This window comes from Triticum dicoccoides, chromosome 1A (genome assembly GCF_002162155.2).
Source record: "Triticum dicoccoides isolate Atlit2015 ecotype Zavitan chromosome 1A, WEW_v2.0, whole genome shotgun sequence".
NCBI lineage: Eukaryota > Viridiplantae > Streptophyta > Magnoliopsida > Poales > Poaceae > Triticum > Triticum dicoccoides.
Window position 1 is genome coordinate 531,816,216 of NC_041380.1, and position 9,835 is coordinate 531,826,050.

At 44.4% G+C, this 9,835-nt stretch overlaps 1 long non-coding RNA gene across 2 annotated transcripts; it reads left to right on the forward strand.

Annotated features, from left to right (window-relative positions):
• The first annotated feature begins 5,816 nt into the window (after positions 1 to 5,816).
• On the forward strand, positions 5,817 to 9,409 carry LOC119319383. 2 transcript variants are annotated; one of them, XR_005154482.1, is made up of 6 exons: positions 5,817 to 6,099; positions 6,829 to 7,191; positions 7,288 to 7,367; positions 7,765 to 8,051; positions 8,716 to 9,141; positions 9,285 to 9,409. It is a non-coding gene; the product is annotated as an uncharacterized LOC119319383 (long non-coding RNA). The 2 variants fall into 2 exon arrangements; XR_005154473.1 differs by having other exon boundaries at positions 7,288 to 7,359.
• The last annotated feature ends 426 nt before the right edge of the window (positions 9,410 to 9,835 follow it).

A 9,835-nucleotide genomic window follows, 5' to 3' on the forward strand; every position in this document is an offset into this window, starting at 1 on the left:
TAAATGCAACGAAATGAACATGCTACAACACCCAAACATGACAACAAAATACATGGCAGGGATGCACACAAGATGCTTAACAAAAGTCTAGCACTGAGCTACGGCCAATTCATCCATTAATAGGTTCAAACAAGCATGGCAAAAACGCAAATGGTAAAACAGATCTCAGACTTAGTGAAATTAACACTTGTCTGGAATTTCAGATCATATAGCCCTCTTCGGAGCTAGAAATGACCACCGGAGGAGAACAAAGCACCGGAATGCAAAACGGACAACGGGAAAAAAGCTTGAATGCATGAGACGAACACGTATGCAAACGCAATGCACATGATGACATGATATGAGATGCATGACAATGACAACAACACACGGAGGCAAAAACCCGAACCCGAGAAAAATAAATATAACTTAACGCCGGAAACGGCAAGAGTTGGAGTACAAATGGGGAAAGTTACATCCGGGGTGTTACAAAGGGCCTATCTATTTACTTTTATGCTGAGTCATCATCCTCTTGTTAAAAAGCACCAGTTGGAGAGCACCGCTGTCATTTGCATGTATTATTATTAGTTTACATGGAGTATGACTTGACTGGATCTCTTTTGCAATGAATTACAATTTCCAGTCAGTCCTTGATCTTCAGGATGCTCTGCATTTATGTTTTGCGGTCTCAAAAAGGGCTAGCGAGATACCATCTTGTTATATCATATTATGATTGTTTTGAGAAAGTGTTGTCATCCGAGATTTATTATTATTGCTCGCTAGTTGATTATGTCATTGATATGAGTAAACATGAGACCTAAATGTTATTGTGAATATGGTTAGTTCATAATCTTTGTTGAAAACTTGAATGTTGGCTTTACATATTTACAACAACAAGAGCAAACAGAGTTTGTAAAAGATTTCTTTATCACTTTCAGTTTGTCAACTAAATTTCTTAAGGACAAGCAAAGGTTTGAGCTTGGGGGGGTTGATACGTCTCCAACGTATCTACTTTTCCAAACGCTTTTGCCCTTGTTTTGGACTCTAACTTGCATGATTTGAATGGAACTAACTCGGACTGACACTGATTTCAGCAGAATTGCCATGGTGTTATTTTTGTGCAGAAATAAAAGTTCTCGGAATGACCTGAAAATCAACGGAGAATATTTTTGGAATATATAAAAATATTGGCGAAAGAATCCACGTCAGGGGGCCCACACCCTGTCCATGAGGGTGGGGGGCGCCTACCCCCCTGGGCGTGCCCCCTGCCTTGTGGGCCCCCTGACGCTCCACCGACCTCAACTCCAACTCAATATATTCACTTTTGGGGAGAAAAAAACAGAGAGAAGAATTCATCGTGTTTTACGATACAGAGCCACCGCCAAGCCCTAAACTCTCTCAGGAGGGCTGATCTGGAGTCCGTTCGTGGCTCCGGAGAGGGGAATCCGTCACCATCGTCATCATTAACCTTCCTCCATCACCAATTGCATGATGCTCACCGCCGTGCGCGAGTAATTCCATTGTAAGCTTGCTGGACGGTGATGGGTTGGATGAGATTTATCATGTAATCGAGTTAGTTTCGTTACACTACACCACGACACCACAACGACGACATGCATCTGTTGGCAAAGCTGTGCATTTCCGACACATTATCTGTCCAAAACAACGCCGGCACAAAAATCATTAGTATTGCTCAACATTTTCGAATTCCATCTGTCGGTAATGTTTAATAGTTCAGCAACGTACCATGTGTCGGCGTATGTTTGACTGCGCATTGGATTATGTGTCGCCGAAGCTTAGGCACAAGAAAAGTGTCGGTGTAGTTTTAGCCTTTTTTTGAGACAATCACGCGAAGCTTTATTATTTATCATGAAGTAATGTTTATAGGTACAAACACAAGATTACCAGGGTGCCCCAACCAAACATGGTGGCCCACCCCTAACTTTAAAACATCCTTCGCTAGATTGTGAGCCTCGAAATTCGAGCTCCTAAATTCATGAACAAAGTTGCACTTGGCAAAATGAGTAGCTTGGTCTGTTATTTCATGTAGAATTGCACCATAGCTAGCCAGGTTTTGTTCCTTCAAGTCCTCAATCACTGATTTGCAATCTGATGCAATGTGTATTCTCTGCAAGTTCAGTTCTTCGGCAAGGGCTAACGCCTCCCGAACAGCCAAGGCTTCAAGTGTAGGTGAATCGTAAACACCCTTCACAAGTATTGCCGATGCTCCAAGGTAATTACCATTGTGATCTCTGCATATTGCCGCTGCAGCTCCCCTCCTCCGGTTCTGTGAGACTGCTCCGTCTACATTGATCTTGCAAATTGCCTCCGGAGGATGAATCCACTGTGTTGGCCTCGGCCGTGGTACTCCCTGCACCTGCCTCGTGCTACTCCTGCTCTCCTCAGCTGAAAGAAGGTCGTTCATATAGGCCTGGATAAAGTGATGTGTAGATTGAGGACTCTGAAAAATGTCCTCGTAGATCGCCTTTCGCCTAGCTTTCCAGACCGATCACAGCGTTACCACCAGAAGGACAAATTCTTCTTGAGATAGTACTTCATGCATTGAGAAGATCCAGTTTCTTGCATTCCTGTCCGTGTTCTGGCTCATGTGCTCGACTAGGCAAGGATCAACCAAGGACCATATGCACCTGGACATGGTGCACTCCAGTAGGGCATGTCTCCATGAATCATCACAGCCACAGAGGGCGCAACGGCGGGTGGTAGAAATATTACGACAGTGCAAAATATCCATGGACGGGATCGAGTGTTGAGCTAACCTCCAGAGAAAATTTTTTAACTTCGACGGCACCTTAATGTGCCAAAGCTCTGTCCACTCATTGTTGTTTGTATTAAGGTCTGAAACCCCACCAGATCCCTCCAACCAATCCTCACGGTGGTGTTTCGTGTTCATGACCATCCGGTAGGCTGACCTGACCGTGAATTTACCGCTACGTTCACCCGACCATGCCCAAAAATCATGCACAGCTCCCGTGCACAATGGGATTGACAAAATTGCATTCGCATCAAAAGGTAGAAAGGTTGCCCGGATAAGTTCTTCCCTCCAGGACGCGGAGGTGGATTCTATCAGTTCGGACACTAACCTCGGAGGGTTATCCGAGATCGCTACAATTGGTCGCAAGGGACCAATCCTTGGGATCCAGTTGGTATCCCATATATCTGTTGAAGCCCCGTTTCCGATCCTTCGGATAATACTTTGCTTCAAAACCTCCCTTCCATCAATCACAGCCCTCCATATCTGCGAAGGATGATTCCCCAATTCTGCATCCAAAAAATTGCTACCTAGGAAGTAGGCCGCCTTAAGTATTTTAGCACTGAGCGATGTAGGATCATCCATTAGCCTCCATGCCTGACGAGCAAGCAACGCAAGATTGAAAATTTCAATATATCTAAAACCCATGCCACCGAGGTATTTTGGTTTTGTCATGATGTCCCAAGCCACCCAGGCAGGTTTTCTTCTTCCTTGCTTGCTCCCCCACTAGAACTGTCGGATTATCGAGGTGATGTTCTCACACAAACCTCGTGGTAATCTGAAGCATGCCATTGAATATATTGGGATGGCCTGTGCAACAGATTTTATAAGAACTTCTTTACCGGCAGCCGAGAGTAGTTTCTCCATCCATCCTCGAACCTTTTCCCACACTCTGTCCCTTAAGTACTTGAAAGTACCCATCTTGGATTGACCTACATCAGTTGGCATTCCCAGATACCTATCGCTCAAAGACTCATTGTGCATGTTCAGAGTCTGCTTTACGTTATCTCTGACCTCTTGGGGACACCCCTTGCTAAAAAAGATAGAAGATTTTTCATTGTTTATCCTTTGTCCCGAAGCCTTACAGTACACATCCAATAGGTTTGATACCATTGTCGCGCCCTCAACATTTGACTTAAAAAGCAACAGGCTATCATCAGCAAAAAGGAGGTGGTTCACAAACGGAGTTGATGGTGCCACCTTGATCCCTTCCAAACCTGACGACTGAGAACTTGATTTTAAAAGGCACGCAAGGCCCTCTGCTGCAACCAATAAAAGGTAAGGGGAGATAGGATCTCCCTGTCGGATGCCTCTTGTGGGTGTGAATTGTTCTAGTTTCTCACCATTGAAAAGAACTGAGAAGGATACTGACTGTACCATATTCATCACTATCCGAATCCAACTTTGTGCAAAGCCCAATCTTGCCATCATAGCCCGGAGATATGCCCACTCCAATCTATCATAAGCTTTCATCATGTCCAACTTCAACGCACAATAACTGTTAGATTTGGCCCTGCTTCTCTTCATAAAGTGCAAACATTCATATGCACAAATAATGTTACCTGTGATTAGTCTTCCTGTCACAAATGCAGACTGCTCCTCTGATATGATGTCAGGGAGGATTATCTTCAGCCTGTTAGAGAGAACTTTGGAGGCAATTTTATAGATAACATTACAAAGGCTAATAGGGCGGAATTGAGAGAGTTGAGTTGGGTTCAAAACCTTGGGAATGAGAACCAAAACAGTGTCATTGACACAACCAGCCCCTTCTTCCCCTTTGATAATTCTCAAAACTGCTTTCGTCACCTCATCTCCACAAAAATCCCAATGCCTCTGGTAAAAGTGAGCTGGGAACCCATCCGGTCCCGGAGCCTTGGTGGGGAACATTTGGAAAAGGGCTGTCTTGACCTCTTCCTTTGTATACGGTGCCAAGAGCATCTCATTCATAGTATCTGTCACTTTAGTAGGCACCTTGGATAGAACATCCTCCATACCAGCTATTCCTTCCGATGTATACAGTGTCTGATAGAAATCCCTCACCAAAGCTCTGAGTTCTCCGAGGTCTTCTGTCAGTACTCCCAGGGAGTTGGCCAGTGCCTTAATCATGTTTCTCTTTCTCCGCTGGCTAGATCTTAGATGAAAAAACGAGTGTTCCGGTCCCCAGCCGATAACCATTCAATACTAGAGCGCTGCCTCCACATGAGCTCCCCCCTTGGTATAATTCTATTAGCTTCTCATTGATTTTTAGCTCTACCTGTGAGGGTGCAGTCCTTGCTGGATCATCACGTAGCCTTTCTAGTTCATTTTTCAAACTTTTTATCTCTTTTCTAACTGAGCCGAAAGTGCTCTTATTCCATGCTCCCAGATTCTCGGATATCCTTTTTAGCTTTCTGCTCAGCTCTGCCATAGTCCCAGTCGGGCCTCCTTCTGCCCATCTGGATGTAATTGTCTCAGACCAAGACTCATGTGTTTCCCACATGACTTCGTATTTGAAGTCCTTTTTATGGTGTGAGCATCCCCCTCCCCCTTGAAAATCCAACAAGATCGGGCAATGATCAGAGGTTGCCGCCATCAAGTGTTTCAGATATGCTTGAGGAAATCGTTCATTCCATTCTGGCGTGGCCAAAGCTCGATCAAGCCTTACTCGCGTGTAACTTCCACCCACCACCTTCTTCTCGTATGTCCAGAAATGGCCTTGGTAGCCAATATCCATGAGCATGCAAACATCCACAGTCTCGAAAACCTTGGATTTGAGCATTACTCCTTTCTCCCACTCCCACTTGTTTATCCGGACGTAATACTTCGTTGAAATCCCCTATACATACCCACGGGAGCTCGCTCAAAGTGCTAATCCCCCTCATTACGTCCCATGTTTGGTGTAGTTTTAGCCTGGCCGCGCTTATTTTGACCTGCGCGGCATAGGCCCAAAGTATCGAGCGGCAAGCAGCGCGCGAAAGTGTGAAGGCCCAGACATATTTCGGTAAGTCTCCTAGTCGCCCCCATCCCACCTCTCTCGCACAACACACACTTCAACCTAACCCTAAACCTAAATCGCCGCCGCCGCCACCGCCGCCCCCGACCCTGCCCGTGGATTTGCTCGCGTTGCCGCCTCTCCCACCCAGGCATCCCATCCCTTGGCCCGTCGTCCTATGTGCTGCCCCGTCATCCGCTCCCGAGGAGCTGCTGCCCCGTCTGCAACCAAGGAGCCTCCGCCGTTCTGGAGTCAACTGCCTAGGAGCTGGCGAGGAGGCAACTGCAGTTCTGGAGTCGCCCCGTCGTTCTTCTTCCTCCACCAGCGACCCCTGTCCAGATCGACACCCTTGTCCTGCCCCGACTCCAGGCCACTGAAGGTAAAATGCATAGGAGTTTTGTCCTTTGCATCTCTATGGATATTAGTTCCCGTATAAGTCCCAGGCTTTGCTGTTGTTCTGTATTTTTTAATCCCGTCTCCTCTTGCATCTTGTCTTTTCACTTATCCAGTGGTGGTCATGCTCATGTGTGAATGTTTATCAGTAACTTCTGTACATATTAATATTCAGAGACCAGATTTGAACTACTCGAGGGTACAGATTTGAACTACTCGAGGGTTCAGATTTAGAAAGAAAAATGTAACAGAGTTGTGGCACACCTTTTGGGTTAACATTGTTGTTTGAGGATGCAAGTGGAGAGCTCCCTGAATTTCAGAGATCTAATTCACCAGATTCTGCAATTTAACACATAACCTCAGTTACTGTCGATATAAGAAGGATGACGTGCAAGCATGTGCTACTTTCTAGAGAGAGAGAAAAAGCATGCCTGACTTCATTTTCTTCAAATGAACATAACACCAAAGATTCGGATTTCTTGTATGTTGGGTAGGATTGTAAATCTGACTATGATCCTTTTGGTTTATCTGTTTATGCCGCAAAAACAGGGACAAAGCATAGCCTTACAATTTTGTGTGATCCATAAATGTATCTCATTTCCCTGAATTTTCTTATTCTTGTACTGGATATCTTCTTGTTCTTTCACTCCTAATCAGTAGACTTCTCACAATCTAGGTGCTCATTCTTTCTACTTGTTTGTTGTCTCACGGACAGGGCCGGCCCTGGGGAGGGGCAGGGGGGGCGGCCGCCCCGGGCCCCCAAAATCCAGGGGGGCCCTGATAGTTGGCTATAGGCCTATGGCTCATACTAGGCAGACGCGCGCCAGGGAGCGGCAGCTCGATCTCCCGATCCCAGCGATTGAGTGTTTGATAGCGAGCGATCAGCGGAATTTCCTTTCACATAAAAAAAGAGCGATCAATTAGCTGCATGGGTGATTTCCTTCCTATTCTGTTCGACCATTCCATCAGGCAGAGTCACGCAACGATTCCAGGTCCCAGCCTAGCTGCTGGCAGCCGACGCCGCCGTGCACGCACGCACGCACTCCCGCCTGGGTGCCTCGCCGCCCCCAACCCTCTGGTAATTTCCTTCCTAATTTGTGTATGTTCGCCGCTGATTTCAATTCCGGGCCCTGTTTGGCATTTGCTCAACTATTTTCTTCTCAATCTTATGCAGACTCTAGGCGCTGTGCAGACCCCTGTGTATTGTATACGCACATGCACTGAAGTTTGATCATCACTCCGTCAGGTATTGAGGTATATTCATATAATATTGATACAAAAAAAATCCTTTGATGCATAGCCGGCACTGTTCAATAATTGATAGAACAAATGGTTTTGTTTTCAGCATTGTGTGTGTTATTATGACATCCTCCGGTAAGAGGAAATATTTTAACGTTTTGATTGATATATATGGAGATCACTTATTTGAATGATAGATTCAGATAACTCATGGTGTTTAAAGATATATTTGGATTTTTATTGAGCTCGGGCACCCTGATGTCATTAAGTGACAATGAACTTGAAGAATGTTGCAGCAGAAACTTTCTCTGTTAATGGTTCATTTGATGTTTTTTTTGCGGGAATGGTTCATTTGATGTTGAGGTATACAATCTTATTTCTGAATTGATGATTATGAGATTCACTTTGCCAGATGACGTAATGTCTGCTATGGAGATTTTCGGGCATGTCAGAGAACTTGATTGGTATCCTAATATCTTCATTGTCTATCACATCTTATTTACTGTGCTTGTGACGGTCGCATGGCCTGAAAGAATCTTTTCGAAGTTGAATTATTGAAGAATTATTTGAGGTCAACAATGACTCAAGAGAGGTTAAATGGTTTGGCTACATTATGCATCGAGGAGAAATTATTGGATGGGATTGACATCGACCTCATCATATGTGACTTTGCATCGAGGAATGTTAGAAGAATTTAAGGTAATATGCATAAATTATTTGATACACATATTAATTTTGGATGCATTTAAGTGTTACTGGTAATAATTTATATATACATTTTTTGAGAAAAAAATATATACATGGATATACGTATATTACAATGAGTGTATATATATTAAGGGCCCTCAATTTTTAGTTTGCCTCGGGCCCCCGAAATCTCAGGACCGGCCCTGCTCACGGATCACAAGTTTAATGCTTCCTGAATCAAGAAATCTTCTGAATCTGTTAATGTAGCCTCCATTTACCGTCTGCTCAACTCTATTTGTGGCATATCATATTTTAACTTCTGTTTGTCTGCTCAAGTGGCAGAAATCAAACTCACAAAAGTGTAAGGATAAAAGGTAATGGCAAATTGCATTTCTCTAGTCTCCGTTTATTCTTCCTTGGCGCACTACTATTTATGTTTTGTTTATTTGGTATGTATGTTCATAGTGAATGCCCACTTCTCCTATATATATTTTCCTAAATATGTTTCTGAATCATACTACTTCACATGAAGTTGCTTGGTGGATAGTGCAGTTACCTGCTGCTTCTTGATAAAAGTTGTTGCCATGTATTTAACTCATCACATAATTTGCTCCGTATGCATATTTTTCCATTATTTTTTTATTAAGCATCATGGTCTGATATGTGCTATTCGCAGGAGAAAAGATGGAAGGAAAAAGAGGTGGAAGTGAGATCCCTGCATATGAACAATCGAGGCTTGCAAGTATTGCAGAAAACAAAAGGAAGTTGAGAGCCTTGTTGAAATAAAAAGAAAATATTTAGCATTGGGAGGAAACACGAGGCCCTCTAGGGAAGTAGGCGGCTTGTCCCAGCGACCCAGGAAGAAAGTTTATTCGGAGTTTTCATTGCTACATGTAGCTGGCTTCAAGAGTTATGCTCGTAGCTGGCGTCAAGAGTTATGTTTATTTTGAAAGTGATGCATCCATTAGTTGGTTTTCTAATTAATAGGGAAAATAAATTTCTTGCAGGCTGACAAACTTGACCATGACCTGCAGAAAGACGAAATATTTGTGAGAGCACATACACGTAAAATTGGAGCTCCGCACAAGCAGATACACTAATTGTTAGTCACACATACACTTCATGTGTTTTTATTTAGTACAGCAATGCACGTGACTGCATATCAATTGATGACAAGTATAGATTGCACTGACTTCGTTGTAGAAATAAATTAGTTGCCTCATTTGCTCTATTTTTTTTTTGCAGAAATGACCTAAAGAAGCAGCTGAAAGCCGGATGGATGAAGTGGCGCCAAGCTTCTGGCATTCTCTGTGACAAGAGAGTGCCACAAAAGCTAAAAGGCAAGTTCTACAGGACGGCGGTTCGACCCGCAATGTTGTATGGCGCGGAGTGTTGGCCGACTAAAAGGCGACATGTTCAACAGTTAGGTGTGGCGGAGATGCGTATGTTGAGATGGATGTGTGGCCACACGAGGAAGGATCGAGTCCGGAATGATGATATACGAGATAGAGTTGGGGTAGCACCAATTGAGGAGAAGCTTGTCCAACATCGTTTGAGATGGTTTGGGCATATTCAGCGCAGGCCTCCAGAAGCTCTAGTGCATAGCGGACGGCTAAAGCGTGCGGAGAATGTTAAGAGAGGGCGGGGTCGACCGATTTTGACATGGGAGGAGTCCGTTAAGAGACACCTGAAGGATTGGAGTATCGACAAAGAGCTAGCTATGGACAGGGGTGCGTGGAAGCTTGCTATCCATGTGCCAGAGCCATGAGTTGGTTGCGAGATCTTATGGGTTTCAC